At 31.7% G+C, this 13,354-nt stretch overlaps 1 protein-coding gene across 1 annotated transcript in view; it reads left to right on the top strand.

Annotated features, from left to right (window-relative positions):
* Positions 1-942: 942 nt before the first annotated feature.
* The window catches only part of LOC123539385 (uncharacterized), an 88,979-nt gene continuing 76,567 nt past the window's right edge, over positions 943-13,354 (top strand). The window contains exon 1 of the mRNA XM_053529492.1: positions 943-1,209. The gene's annotated coding sequence lies outside the window, so the exon portion shown is untranslated. The remainder of the gene's footprint in view (positions 1,210-13,354) is intronic.

The raw sequence follows: 13,354 nt of genomic DNA, 5'->3' as shown, positions 1-13,354 counted from the left end.
GGTATTCATTTTCGAAGGGAGACAACTTTTTCCGAATATTTTAAGTACAAATGGCATTCATTTTCAAAGGGAGACAACTTTTTCCGATTATTTTAAGTAATCGTCGAGAAAAAATTGTTAAACAACTCTTTCTTTCTATGATTTGGTGTTGTTTGATTTTTGTTTCTTAACGGTCCTACTTCTTAACTTTAAACAAACTCGACAGACCTTAAACGACAATATCATCTTTCCATTTTATGACACACACAGCAATACACACTATTTCCAAATATGGTAATCAAGCAGGCTATTCAACGAAACCAGTGTTTCGTGGACTTTTGAAAAATCTATCTCACAGGTGTCTGATGGTTTTTCAAGCACTTTTTAGTTTTGAAAAGTTCAACGTTTACGCACTGTTTTAGAAAAACATGCAATAATGTGATGTGCACAGACAGCATCTTCATGGCTTGTAATACCTTGAAAATACGTAAATTATACATTTTTATTTAAACATCATATAAGACACATACTGAAAATGTATTTTTTTTTGTATCTGCTTGCTTGAAACAGATCTGTGACAGTCGAATTATAATTGCATGGAAATATATTAAACGTGACTGGCGCAAAAATATTAAGAATGTCCCACACGTTATAGGGTGCAATTAAAACAAATGGCGTCATTCAAAAGAAATCATTCAAAAGCGACAACTTAATTTGAAAAAGTATATTCTATCCAAATGAAACTAAAACTCAATTTTGACACGTGTATATTATGATATATAAAATAAAACATGTTTGGTATAGGCATAAATCATATTGAATGTTTATCTGTCATTTTCTATGGTTTTCAACGTAATACTATCTCTAATTTAGACAGACATTTGACTCAAGCCCCTGTGTTTTTTACAGTAAACCGATACGCTATAAAGTATGTTTAAATAGAGTATGCGCACGGCAACTATCTGATAACATTGTATCTTTAATTCAAACATGGAAGTACTTATGAAGTTAAAAAATGTTTTAGCACTCCTATAATTATTTTACTGAAACAAGCAATAGATTCATATATATTTGCATATTTTTGTAAAAGCATTTGAAATTCGTACTCTAAAACTTCTATGATTTAAAAACATGTGTTCAAATTAAGCAGTATCATAATACAAAGTGCAATAATTCGACAATAGATTGGAATGTTTTGAAATTCAATCAACGGGGAATAGACTAACTAAGGTAACTTTCTTTACACTTCTATCAGTCTGTTTTGGTTAATATTCAATATAGAAAGTACTGTGTTGCGATGGCATATATAAATTTACCCTATTACATAAGTTTCAAACCCGATAAATGTAACTTTCATCTAGTTTATTTTAAATTAACCAAAGCTAAAACTTACAGCAGACACAGTTAACAAAACACTGCATTTATGGAATTAAGTTCGTTAACATTTCCTTAGTCGCCCTACGTTTGCCGAGCCTGCCTCACTGGCTTGCAGCAATTAAAGCCGCCCGCGGTATGTGTGCCTGTGTTCCTCTTTCGTCTAGTCTCATTTCCTACTTATTTAACTCTTACCCTGGTAAATTTCTATAATGAACCTGTCCATCTTTCATTTTGGACAGAGCCATTGACAATTTAAAGGGGTGCTTACTAAAAACGATACTGACTGAATGGCAAACATTGCAGATCTTGATCAGACTGCATGAATATGCAGCTTGATCAGGATCTACGCAGGGCACAAGGGCAAAATCAGCCGTGTCTAGCATGATATGGGATAAAAGGATTTGTCAAAATGCATTACATGCGCAATAAATAACTACATCGGATAATAACTGACTGATTTCTAAAATAATGAGCTGGTCAACTGACAGTATTGGTAATATTCTACTAATGTCTCCTCAAATCTCAACACACACGACTATCCATTCATTTTTTAATGTAATCTCTGCAGTTTGTGAAATAGGATATTGTCTAATCAAATTTTGCACATAACCTTGAAGACACTGATTCTGGTATGCAAGGTATGTGGCCTGTGGTCTGTGTATTGGCAGTAAGAGTCAATACAAGACTAGACGATTGATAGACTTGCTTCTGTTATTCATATTAAGCTACTGTATAACTACCTGCAGTACATAGATTGCCTGTGATACTTTTCACCTTTACAGCCAACCAGTTCTCACTTTTATAACGAGTTTAGAAAGCCTGATTAAATTGGGACTAAACAAAGTGATAAAATCCAATTAATCAAGCTTTAAAACAATTATATCTCATTATTGCTTACTTTAAGAAAAAAAATAAAACAAAATGCATTCAGGCACCTTTTAAAAAAAAAATTAATAATTCATGTATAAATAAATAAATCATGTGTATTTTGAACAATGATATCTGTTTGTTGCTAGATTTTATTATGAAGGTCCATTTTTTCTCATTTATTTATTTAAAATGCAACTGAGCGCTTCTTTAATTTCTAATAAAATCCAGCAATATTCATTTTTTCTTTTTAAATTTTGTTACTTTGATAAAAAGATCATAATTAATTAATAATTGAGAAAAATGCTTGTCGTTTCTGTTATAAAGATTTAAATAATTATTTCATTTTTCGTTAGATTAAGGTGAGAGTTTTGTAAAATTGTGAGAATTGTCTTGATGTAAGAATTATAATGTAATTAGTCAGGACATTACTCAACAAGTAGTATATTATCAATTAAACAGAACAGAACAGAACATATGATATTTGGTACACTTTATGCAAAATCAAATTATCTGTATTCAACAACTTGTACCAGTAATTGATAATTCTCATATAACGTGCATGTACTTGATTTAACCTTTAAAATACTTTTACAAAATTTTAAATGTATCCTATCTATTTCTTTAGATTTACTAAAGCCCCAAACTTCAGAGGAGTATCCTAATATCGATCCAACAAAGGAATCAAACAGTTGGCAAAGTACATTAGGTTTCAATTTATATTTACGACATTTACTTAACAGAACATTCAATGCTTTTAAAGCTTTCCCAACAAGCTGTTCTTGGTTTAGAGCAAAGCTACCAGTGTAATTGAAAACTGTTCCTAAGTAATTAAAATCACGAACAACTTCTAATGATTCTCCATTGTATGTAAAAGATTCATTACGTAATACCGGACCTCTTTTTCTAAATACAATGACCTTTGGTTTTTACTTCTAAGCCCCACGTGTTACAATAACAGCACAATGAATCTAAATTTTTCTGCAACTCTTTGGGAGAATTTCCTAATAATACCATATCATCTGCAAAACTTAACAGAATAAGAACTATATCGTCTATTAATAATCCTGACTCTAAGGTATGCTGTAAATATAATTCTAAGTCCTCTACGAAAAGGGAAAAAAGGATCGGTGACATTACCTCCCCCTGACGTAAACCGACAGCATAATGGAAATATTCAGAGTAGCTATTGCATGATCGTACACATGACTTAACTTTTTGATACATGTCCCTGATTATACGGAGAACTTTTCCTTGTATACCACTTTTATACATCTTTAACCATAGTGCATCTCTATTCACCGAATCAAATGCCTTTTTTAGATCAATAAAGCAACAATACAGACGTTTGTTTTCATTTAAATACTTTTGCACAATGGAAGATAAAATATACAATGCATCAACAGTAGATTTCCCTTTTCTAAATCCAAACTGGGCATCTGAAATTACATTATTATCTTCACAAAAAGTACAAATTCATTTATTTATAACAGATGTAAATACTTTGGACAGACAACTGACTAATGTAACTCCTCTATAATTATTCACATTGGACTTTGTTCTGTTCTAAAATATACAATTTTTAATTTATCACAATTCACAATCATTTTACTATTGTTACACCATATTTACATTTGATGTCATTACATGTACATTACATGTATCATATTTCAGGAGACCTTGAAGGCACTTGGTTTAAATGCCATTACGATATATCAACAATCACGCTATGTTTGCAAAACTTGCAGTTACTTGACATTTACAGGTGTTACAACTTTTTTACAGCTTACGCTACTTTCAATAATATGTGGAATAATTATTTACTATAATAAGTTCTAAAATGAAGTTTGAATTACTCAAGTGATATGAATGTTTGAAAGCCGAAATATAAATACATGGTTATTATATGTTTATTCCTAAACAAAATTTACGTTCCCCATGTATTTGTAGAGAAAAGAAAGTACATTTTCGTATAAACAAGATCAGGGCACTAATATTTTAGGTGTTCCCAAGTGATCAGCGTTATTAACATAAAATGGCGTTATTCGTAATAAATCTTTCAAAAGCAACAATAAGAAATTCGCCCATAGTTTGAGTATTTTTTTTCAGCATGTTAATTTAAATCAAGTTTTGCATAGAATGTATATGACACTAAAACTGAGAGAGTGAGGTAAAACATCAAGTCAAATATTGGTAGAAATGAATCAAAAATGTAAATTTTCTGCTTTATTTCAAAAGCGTTGCAACAGTTTACTACCCTCTGCACAACATTTTTGATTACTTATAACAATATCTTGCAAAAACCTTAAGTCAGTTAATTTGTACCACTAGTCATTTTTGGAGTACTCCCTTTACTTTTAGCTTTAATATGTGGGTAAGTTCCTTTAAAACGTAATCTCAAATACGACGCTTTTAATACAACCTGGCACTTTATGTTCATATAGAAAATATTTTGTCTTGAGTTATATATCATAAATAAAACGATTGTCTTTTATATTTTATTATTTCTTATATTCTCAGCTAAGTTTTCTATGTTGTCCACGTTGGTTTAATTGGTGCATGCATTGCAGTGTTTTACTTTGGTGCTTGACTCTGAGTAAGTTTGCTCATAAAGTTCATTCAGTAACATTTTTTATAGAGACGCGCAACAGAATAACTGTATTGTTTTATGTTGTCATGATGGTAATTCAACAAGTTTTTAATTCAACACTTTATTATCGTCCTTTGCTCACATGAATAGATTCAGTCAAATTGACACTACTATCATTCAATGTGCATGTGTTCATTGTTCCATTTGAAATTTAAATAGATTTAATTGAATGTGACACATCACTCAAAAGATCCTTATTATTGTATGCATAAGCCTTTTCCCATTGCATTGCGATACTTGGCCTGGATGTTTTTGTATAGTCTTTTGTCCTCTTTGTATGTATTCAAAACTTGGGGTGATTATTATCCTAAATATAAATATAATGTTTACTTTAAACCGAACAAATTTTTAAATCGGTTTTATTATCTAAATTTCATAAAACGTCATTGTCGTCTTTTATTCTACAAGAAATCTTATATCTTAAGTGTTTTCAATGACAAACACATTTAACGTTTAAATTTAAAATTAATTAATGCTCTTCACGTAGTCTTTTTATTTATCTACACCTGTGATCAGAGTAAATTTAATTACAATAAAAACTTGTCTTTTTTCTTATACCGTTCGTACCTACATGTTTCAGCATTATACTTAGTCGCGTAGTTTTTTATTTATCTTCACCTGTGATCAAAGTAAATTTAATTACAATAAAAACTTGTCTTTTTTCTTATGCCGTTCGTACCTACATGTTTCAGGAGCCTGTGTTTACTTTTCGATAAATGAACATACTTATTTACTTTATAATGTAGTTTATGTAAAAAATATTGTTTTTATAATTTATCTTTGATTCTATAGCATCATAGAGTTCATTGAATATATTTTAAGGGCAGACTGACCGAGGGTCGTTGCATGTTTTAATTCCACTGGTGCACAATTACATATCCACTATCATCTATGTGTAAATCTGTAATTATGGGTTAATCCAAAATTGATACAGGTAGGAAATTACTTTTCTGCCGGAAATGTGTAGATATTAAAAGTTTAAAAGTAAGAATTAAGCACATTTTATCCGAAATACTGGAAACTTCATCACCATTTTTATCATTTTCGAGAGACCAGTTTCGAAATATACTGATTATGTGTAATGTGTCATAACCATGCTTTCATGTGCTACAGTTTAAAGCTTATAATACTATAAAAACGCTTACATTTTATATACTATATTGTGAAAATGCCTTATCATTATTATTTTATAATTATTATACTGTACCACCATTATATAGCAGTCTTTTCATGCACATGTACACGTTCGAAAGTGAATAAAGTACAGAATAAATACAAACAAATACGCATTAAACACCAAAAAAAAAATGCATTCCACATTAACAAAAAAAACATTAATGTAAAACATATAGATAAAACAAGTCAAACATACATACATATTTAAAAGTATTTGAGTGACCCTACGATAAAATACTGTTTTACGCTGTTTTCTGAGTTAACGAAATATTGTGCAAAAAGGTGGGTTCAGCAGATTTTGAAAGCAGTTAGCGAGTGAGCTTCCCTGATCTTGCCGGGAAGGGGTTCCAAAGCAGTGAACGAAAATCTGCGATTGCCATACATCATGATTTTAGTTTATAATATAAATAGTGACATAGACTGGCATCAGTCGTTAGAGTCATCAAATGTAAAACACTTGGCCATAAAATCAATCCTCTCAGACTCTAATAGCACTTTCTGAAAAGATTTACAATATCTCTTTCTCCTATCTCTAACGTTATGATGAGCCTAGCGAGAAAATGGTTTTCTAAAACATATCTCACAGTATGAAGAAAGAAATTAATATTATTACATAGTATTTGATCTCAGCAGACTTTGTAAGTCTACCAGTGTTAGCGTGTCTTGTGATCTTAGGTTTCTGGCTTAAGTATGTTAACATTTTACCGGTATGGCAGGCATTTGCTTTCATAAAATAAGATCAAATTATATTTCACTGAATGACCACCAGATGGAAGTTTTGTACGAGTAAAAGATAACGTTGATTGGGATATTGTTGGACATGATGATATTTATCGGACAAACCAAAGTCTTTCTATTGTATGACAGTTGTGTTGTTTTAATTAAACAACAGATCAGTCACGTATGTTTTAAATATCTCCACATTCTTTTTGAAAGGTAAAACAAAAGCTACAACATAAATTGCTTTGAGGGTTACATGAAACATATTGGCTATATAGATATAAATGTTACATCTCTTATTATGACGTTACGTCGGGGTCGGCAGAACGAGGCAGAAATTTAACGAAACAAGAAAGCTATCAAAAGGATGAACGGTTAACAGTCTAGTATTTCGTTATGCGTACATGTAACTGTGTCAAACCGAAACTCATTTGCAAATTTCAATACTTTAAATGCGTATTCAAATATATGATTAAGCAGTGTCTATGTACGTATAAATGAAAATCTCAGTCTGTTCAATCTAAATCAAAAGGACGTAGTAAAAGCCGAAGAACTTGCTTTGTTTTCTTTGCAAATGATTTGGCAGTGCTTCAAAAGAACTTAAATAATGAAATGTTAAAGTCTTTTGAAAGTTGAAAATAAATCTTATCTAATGACAATGATAGGGCTTAGATCACGTGTATGGGTTAGATATTCTGTATTTCAATAAACAAATGGAATGTCAAAATTAAAACATATATAAAATTACCGTGGAAGTCTAACAAAAATAAAATAATAATAATAATATAAAAAATGGCTTCTTTCCAGCATTTACCTTGGTAAGTATGCTGAAATATTCTTTTTATGATTCCCCTGTTATTAAACTGAAAAAGGAGTGAAAATATTATGAATACAGAGGTATATTGACGAAACAAAACAAAGCGTTTGAACTTGACTACTCTTTTTTGCCGTTCTTGTATATGCCACATTAGTTCATTTTGTTATGTAAGCCCTCTTGCTTTAATCAAAAATATAGCATGATACCTTGCATCTTTCCCAAAAGCCATCCCATGAAAATTTCAATTATTTTCAATTATATCATTTATGAAATAAATTATTCCGAGGTCACCTAAAATTGAGATTTCATAAATATACGCTTTCCTTATGGCATTAAATTTGAGAGAATATTTATATTTTTAGTATCTAGACTTGTCAAATGTAAATATTTGTTACTACGACGTGTGTTTCCGGGATGAACCCCGTAAAGGTAGATTTCAAAGATGTATATTTAATTTCCTATATCTATTCTTAATCGTTTGCATCAATTGATTGTCTATTAATTTCTTGTTGTTGTTTTTTTTTTTTTTGCGTTTTCGTCGTCCTCAATAAATGTATTAAAAAAAATAATATATTTTTCCAAAGAACTTTACACAAATATGTTTTACAGTACTTTCGCTTTAAATTCATATACGACACTGTTATCTTCCCTTCAAAAGAATTTGGTATTGTAAACATATAATATTTACAGAATGATACCTTGAAAAACACTCAAGTGTACCTAGGGCTTCCCTCAACATTCACTCACTTTCTTGAATTGACTTGACTGTCATTCACCATTATGAATACATCGATAAACACGTGACTAGCAGGCAGTTTATTTGAGTATACTCAATGAGTTAAGTTGGGAGTTTTGTCTATGAATAATGCCCTATACTCAATGAGCTGTGTTGGGAGTATTGTTTATGAATAAATGCCCTCATATACCTTTTTACAGGAAGCTACTTCCTTGGCAACGGTAAACAATTTTCGCGCATGCGCACTCTACGTAGGCCAAAAAGACATGACTGCACAATATAAATAACGTAAGAGTTACATTGTATTTTAATCTATTCGATCAATAATGAGCTTCTTTTATAGTAAATATCCACCGTAAGGCAAAGGAAAATATATGTAGATATTTGCAAACCAATAGATTTAACTAATGCGCATTATCATTGATGATTTTGGATTAATGGACTATTTATTCGGCACGTATGATCTCAACAAATTAAGGTTCCATGAATTAATAAAGTAATAACAAAGATTTTGTTTTATTTCCTATTTCCACATAACTTACAACGTGTCGCAGTTACCATACATGTAGTTAAAAGTCGAACTTGAAAATAAAATGTTCAATTAACAAAGTTCAGCCTATGGTTTTATGTCCAATTATACTCCAATAGGGATAAATTCATTCAGTATTCAAAAACAAAGAGCTATAAATTTTATAGTTCTTTGTCAAAAATAACAATAATCATCTTAAAAAAGTTATTTTTTATTTCTGTTGTTTCTTCGAATTTGCAAATTTTGTATTTGACATTATCAAACTGGCCGAATGGTCAATGCGCAGCGGTAAGATTTGATAGAAAGGTGGCGGATAGCGGGGAGAGGTGTTCTACATTTACATTCTTTATCTGTTTTATTCTTTGCGGAATTCAAGTTTATCATAATTATTCTAAATCACGGATAATGTCTTCTTTGCGCGATACATTTTCGATATGAAATGATTATGATTCAGCATGAAAACATAAAAAATAGGTATTTATATCAGGCATTTTCCTTCAGTGTATTTAATTATAGTCCTTGATATGATTCATATCTTACGAATTTAGATTTTTTGTAACTACACTGTCATCTTTTTAAAAGAAAATGTCCATTAAAGTTCCAAATATATAGCATAACATATATTCTTATAGATTTTATGATACTAGATATCACATGAAATGTTTAAATTTTTTTATCCACAAAACAGCTCCGCCACGTGATATATTTATCCGTGTGCGTTCTTTTAATGGCATTGATGACCGAAAGCATTAATGTATATCACATCAAAGTTATTTGCTTCAGTAACTTTTATAATCCGCCCTAATTAGGGGACACTCTCGAAATTAAGTTACGGTCTTGATTACCCAGGTAACCAATGTTTTATCATGTCATTTGCATAATATTACACAATGATTTCCGGTATATCACTTAAAATAGCAACCTCAGTGACATGGAGCCGCGACATGTCATTCATGGCGGAAAAAATGTATATAACAACTATTTAATATTGTGATAAAAATAGATATTATGAAAAAATATGAATTTTTAAACGTAAGGAACAAGTTTTATATTTGTATGATGTGTGGAAAAAGTGGAAATGTTTGTTCTTTTCTGTCGAAAATAAGAATAAAGCACACTTTTCAGGTAAGATATGTTTAATTAACACAGATTTCTTTAATCAAAGTATACTGTATGATAAATGACTTGAATGAAATTATCCTTATAATGACAAAACAATTCGTAATATGATGATAATTTTATGTAGGTTTTCTTATGGTTGAGAGTTCTTTTGCCACACGTAAAGTGCGCATGCGCGTCAAAACCAAAACATCCGCCGGTTAGCATAGTTACCAATAACTTGTGTAAAATCATCTATACTAAATGAGTTGAGTTGGGAATATTGTCTATCAATGCCCTATAAATGTGAGAATATGTTTAGAAGCGGAACAAAACCTACTTTCCCGGTGAGTAAAGTCCATGATTCGTTGAAGTACCGTGCATGGACTTCGTTAGCTCAACCGTTTATAAAGGTCAATTACTTGAGCTCAGTAGACAGTTATACGATTTCGCCAAATATAAAGCTCTCTCATTGGACAATGTGACCGAACAGTGATATAAGTTAGTAGTAACAAGTTAAAAATATTATCATTTAAGGTTATAAGCTTTATAAATAACATAATTATTCGTAGCGCGCATGTTTAAAGTTTATGGATTGCAATTGCTTATGTTTCAGTTTTTCTTGTAATATTCTTCAGCAATGCGAATCTATACAAAGAGCAGTAAAATTTAGTATGATAAAGTAATAATTGACAACACAATAGAAGCACTTGAGCAGCCAGTGGTCCCAATTATCTCAATAGATTTGGCACGTTTTGAACGTTTTAAACGAGATTCCAAGGCACAGCGTGTCATATAGAATATTAATACTTAATCTAAACGAATAATTGTTTTCAAAAAAACAACAGAAGAATGTTCAGTCAGTGATCTTTTCATTTTTTTTTACTGTTGAAGTCGTGCGCTTGGGATACGATTCATGTCCTGGAGAAAAAATGATGTGCGCACGAGATAATGTGTCGAGCCTGAAAAGCTCATATAAGTTTAGTATCGATCGAAAGTGTATTGTCTGCTGAAAAAAAAGAAAATATATGTTATAGAAATTTCATTTTTTTTTTACTTTATACACATTATTTTATTATAGTTTTCAATGATATTTCAACAGAAATCTAGTCTTTATAGTGTAAGTGTTAGTGGTGGTTTTGCCACTGACCGTTCCAAGGCGGTGCCCCACTGTGTCCCTATATTTGTTTGTTTTGTCCTTTGGTGTTTCATTTTCTGTGTTGTGTGCGAGGGTTGTTCGTGTGTGTCTTTGGGGAGGCTGTGTGTTTTGAACGTGGCTTTCCCTGTTGGATATTCTTCCTTGTTTTCTTCTAATCATTGTGCAGTCATTTGGGCATTTTATTTACTAATTCTTGTTCAGCAGACTCAATTTGTGGATAGGATACCATTATTTAATCCCACAGCGAATAAAGTCAAATTACCGTTTCAAATCTAACAAAATAGGACAATGTACGATAAATGTAGTACTGAAATATTTAAACAGATATTTATTCATAAATTTTGCGTTCAGAAAATTACTGCTGTGTCAAGTTTCATCTGCTTTGACGTTACTGACAAAGGAAATATAATTGGAAGATATGGGAATTACCTAAAATAATTTAGTTTCAGTACATATACGTGTAGCGCATATCTAACAAGATTAAAGCAAATATTTCAGTCTGACTGAAGGTATTAGATCACTAATAGTAATGTTAACAAAATGACTTTTGCTTGGTATATTCTGAAAGGTAACCGTGTTTTGAACTATTTTGCAATTTTTAAACAAGTTTTACCGTTCCGGTTTTTATAAATGTGTATATCTTATGGTATCTTCCCAAACTCAAGTAGAGACAAATTTTAAAGTGACAGCCACTATCCAAAACGTTTGCAGAGAACTCATTTTACCATTAATTTTATTAAAAGAAACATCAAACTATTGGTAAGGAATTATAAAACACAAAATAAAAATGTCAATATCATTTTTTTTCTATGGTGCCTCAAGTAGACGGATTAACAATATATACTCGGCGTCGTTGAAAAGTTACCACTTAATATATACCTCTTTATTTTTTATACAATATTGACGTCACTTTTTCATGGCCTGTGCGCAGTCTATTGCACATAGGCCCTGTCTGATCATGTCTTCTAACCAATTTCATGACTGTCAGGTGAGAACAGCACATACGACGTGCAATTTGACGACATGAAAGTTCGGCGTCAACCATGCCAATGGCCGGATGACGTTGATCGTGCCTTAAACGTGACATTCTTAGCAAAGACATTCTGTTGTTTTTTTTTAACGTATTCCTTTTAGTCTATCGACTAACGATCAAGTGCGATGAATGATTTGCGATAAAATTTTCGTACATGCCGACATTGCTTAAAAAAGTCATTTTGCACGTGCAGCCCGTGCCTCAAATGGAGTTCATCGAATTAGACAAATCCATACACCAGTGAGTCTGAGTTGCGTCAAAACTGCAGTCGAGTTGTGCTTTAAACACAGTTCAATGCTATTTTTAAAATAAAAGGGTGATTAGGGTGGTAACTTTTCAGTGACGCTGAGTATATAATCTAAGAGTGAAATCAACAAAGAGAACTTTCCCCTCGTGAAACGCAATATGTGTAACTCTACCCCTTCTGTTTAAGTAGTAAATTCTCTTTGAACACCAAGAAATCGCTAATAAGATTCATCTTTTTCCATTTTTGTACAAGAAGTAAATAATAAGTTTTTAAAGAAATAAAAACTTACTAGAAAAAGGAAAATAGGGAAAACAAATTGTTCCCAGTAGAGCTTGAATCTACGCCTTCCCGCCCCCCCCCCCCCCCCCCCCCCCCCCCCCACTGAGAATTGCAGCAAGCAAAAGTAGGTTTATGGTAGGAATTGAATACTCTTAAAAAAGGAGGTTCTCTATTAGTGATCTAATACCTTAAATCAGATTTGCAAATAATTAAGACCTGGCATTAATGATCGACATAAGTTAGAAAAGAAGAAATAAAGAAAGAAATATTGATTTCATTGTGAGGTTAGTGTAACTCAAGGGTATGTCAATTAGGACTGGGACGATTACTCGGTTAATCGGATCCGATTCGATTACTAGGTGAAACCGGTTTCAATTTTGCAAAACTGGTAATCGCTCTCAAGCAATAAACATCATGAGTCATACTTAATCTTTCGACATTTCTTTGACCAACACATAGATCCATAGTACTGTATATTTCCGCGAAAACACATTAACTGAACATAATCAATAGGTTTTTCCAACTTTTAGCAGTCAGATTATAGTTTTGATCGGAAGGAAAGGGGGAGTACAGTTGTTTATAGGGAGTGAAAACTGCATTTACGAAAGTAAGTTCTTCGACATATCATTAGTCGCTCTACGTTTGCCGAGCCTGCCTCACTGGCCAGCAACAAAGCCACCCCGCAGT

Source organism: Mercenaria mercenaria, chromosome 18 (genome assembly GCF_021730395.1).
Source record: "Mercenaria mercenaria strain notata chromosome 18, MADL_Memer_1, whole genome shotgun sequence".
Lineage (NCBI taxonomy): Eukaryota > Metazoa > Mollusca > Bivalvia > Venerida > Veneridae > Mercenaria > Mercenaria mercenaria.
The sequence above is the reverse complement of the archived record's forward strand: the minus strand, read 5'-3'. Positions and strand labels throughout refer to the sequence as shown.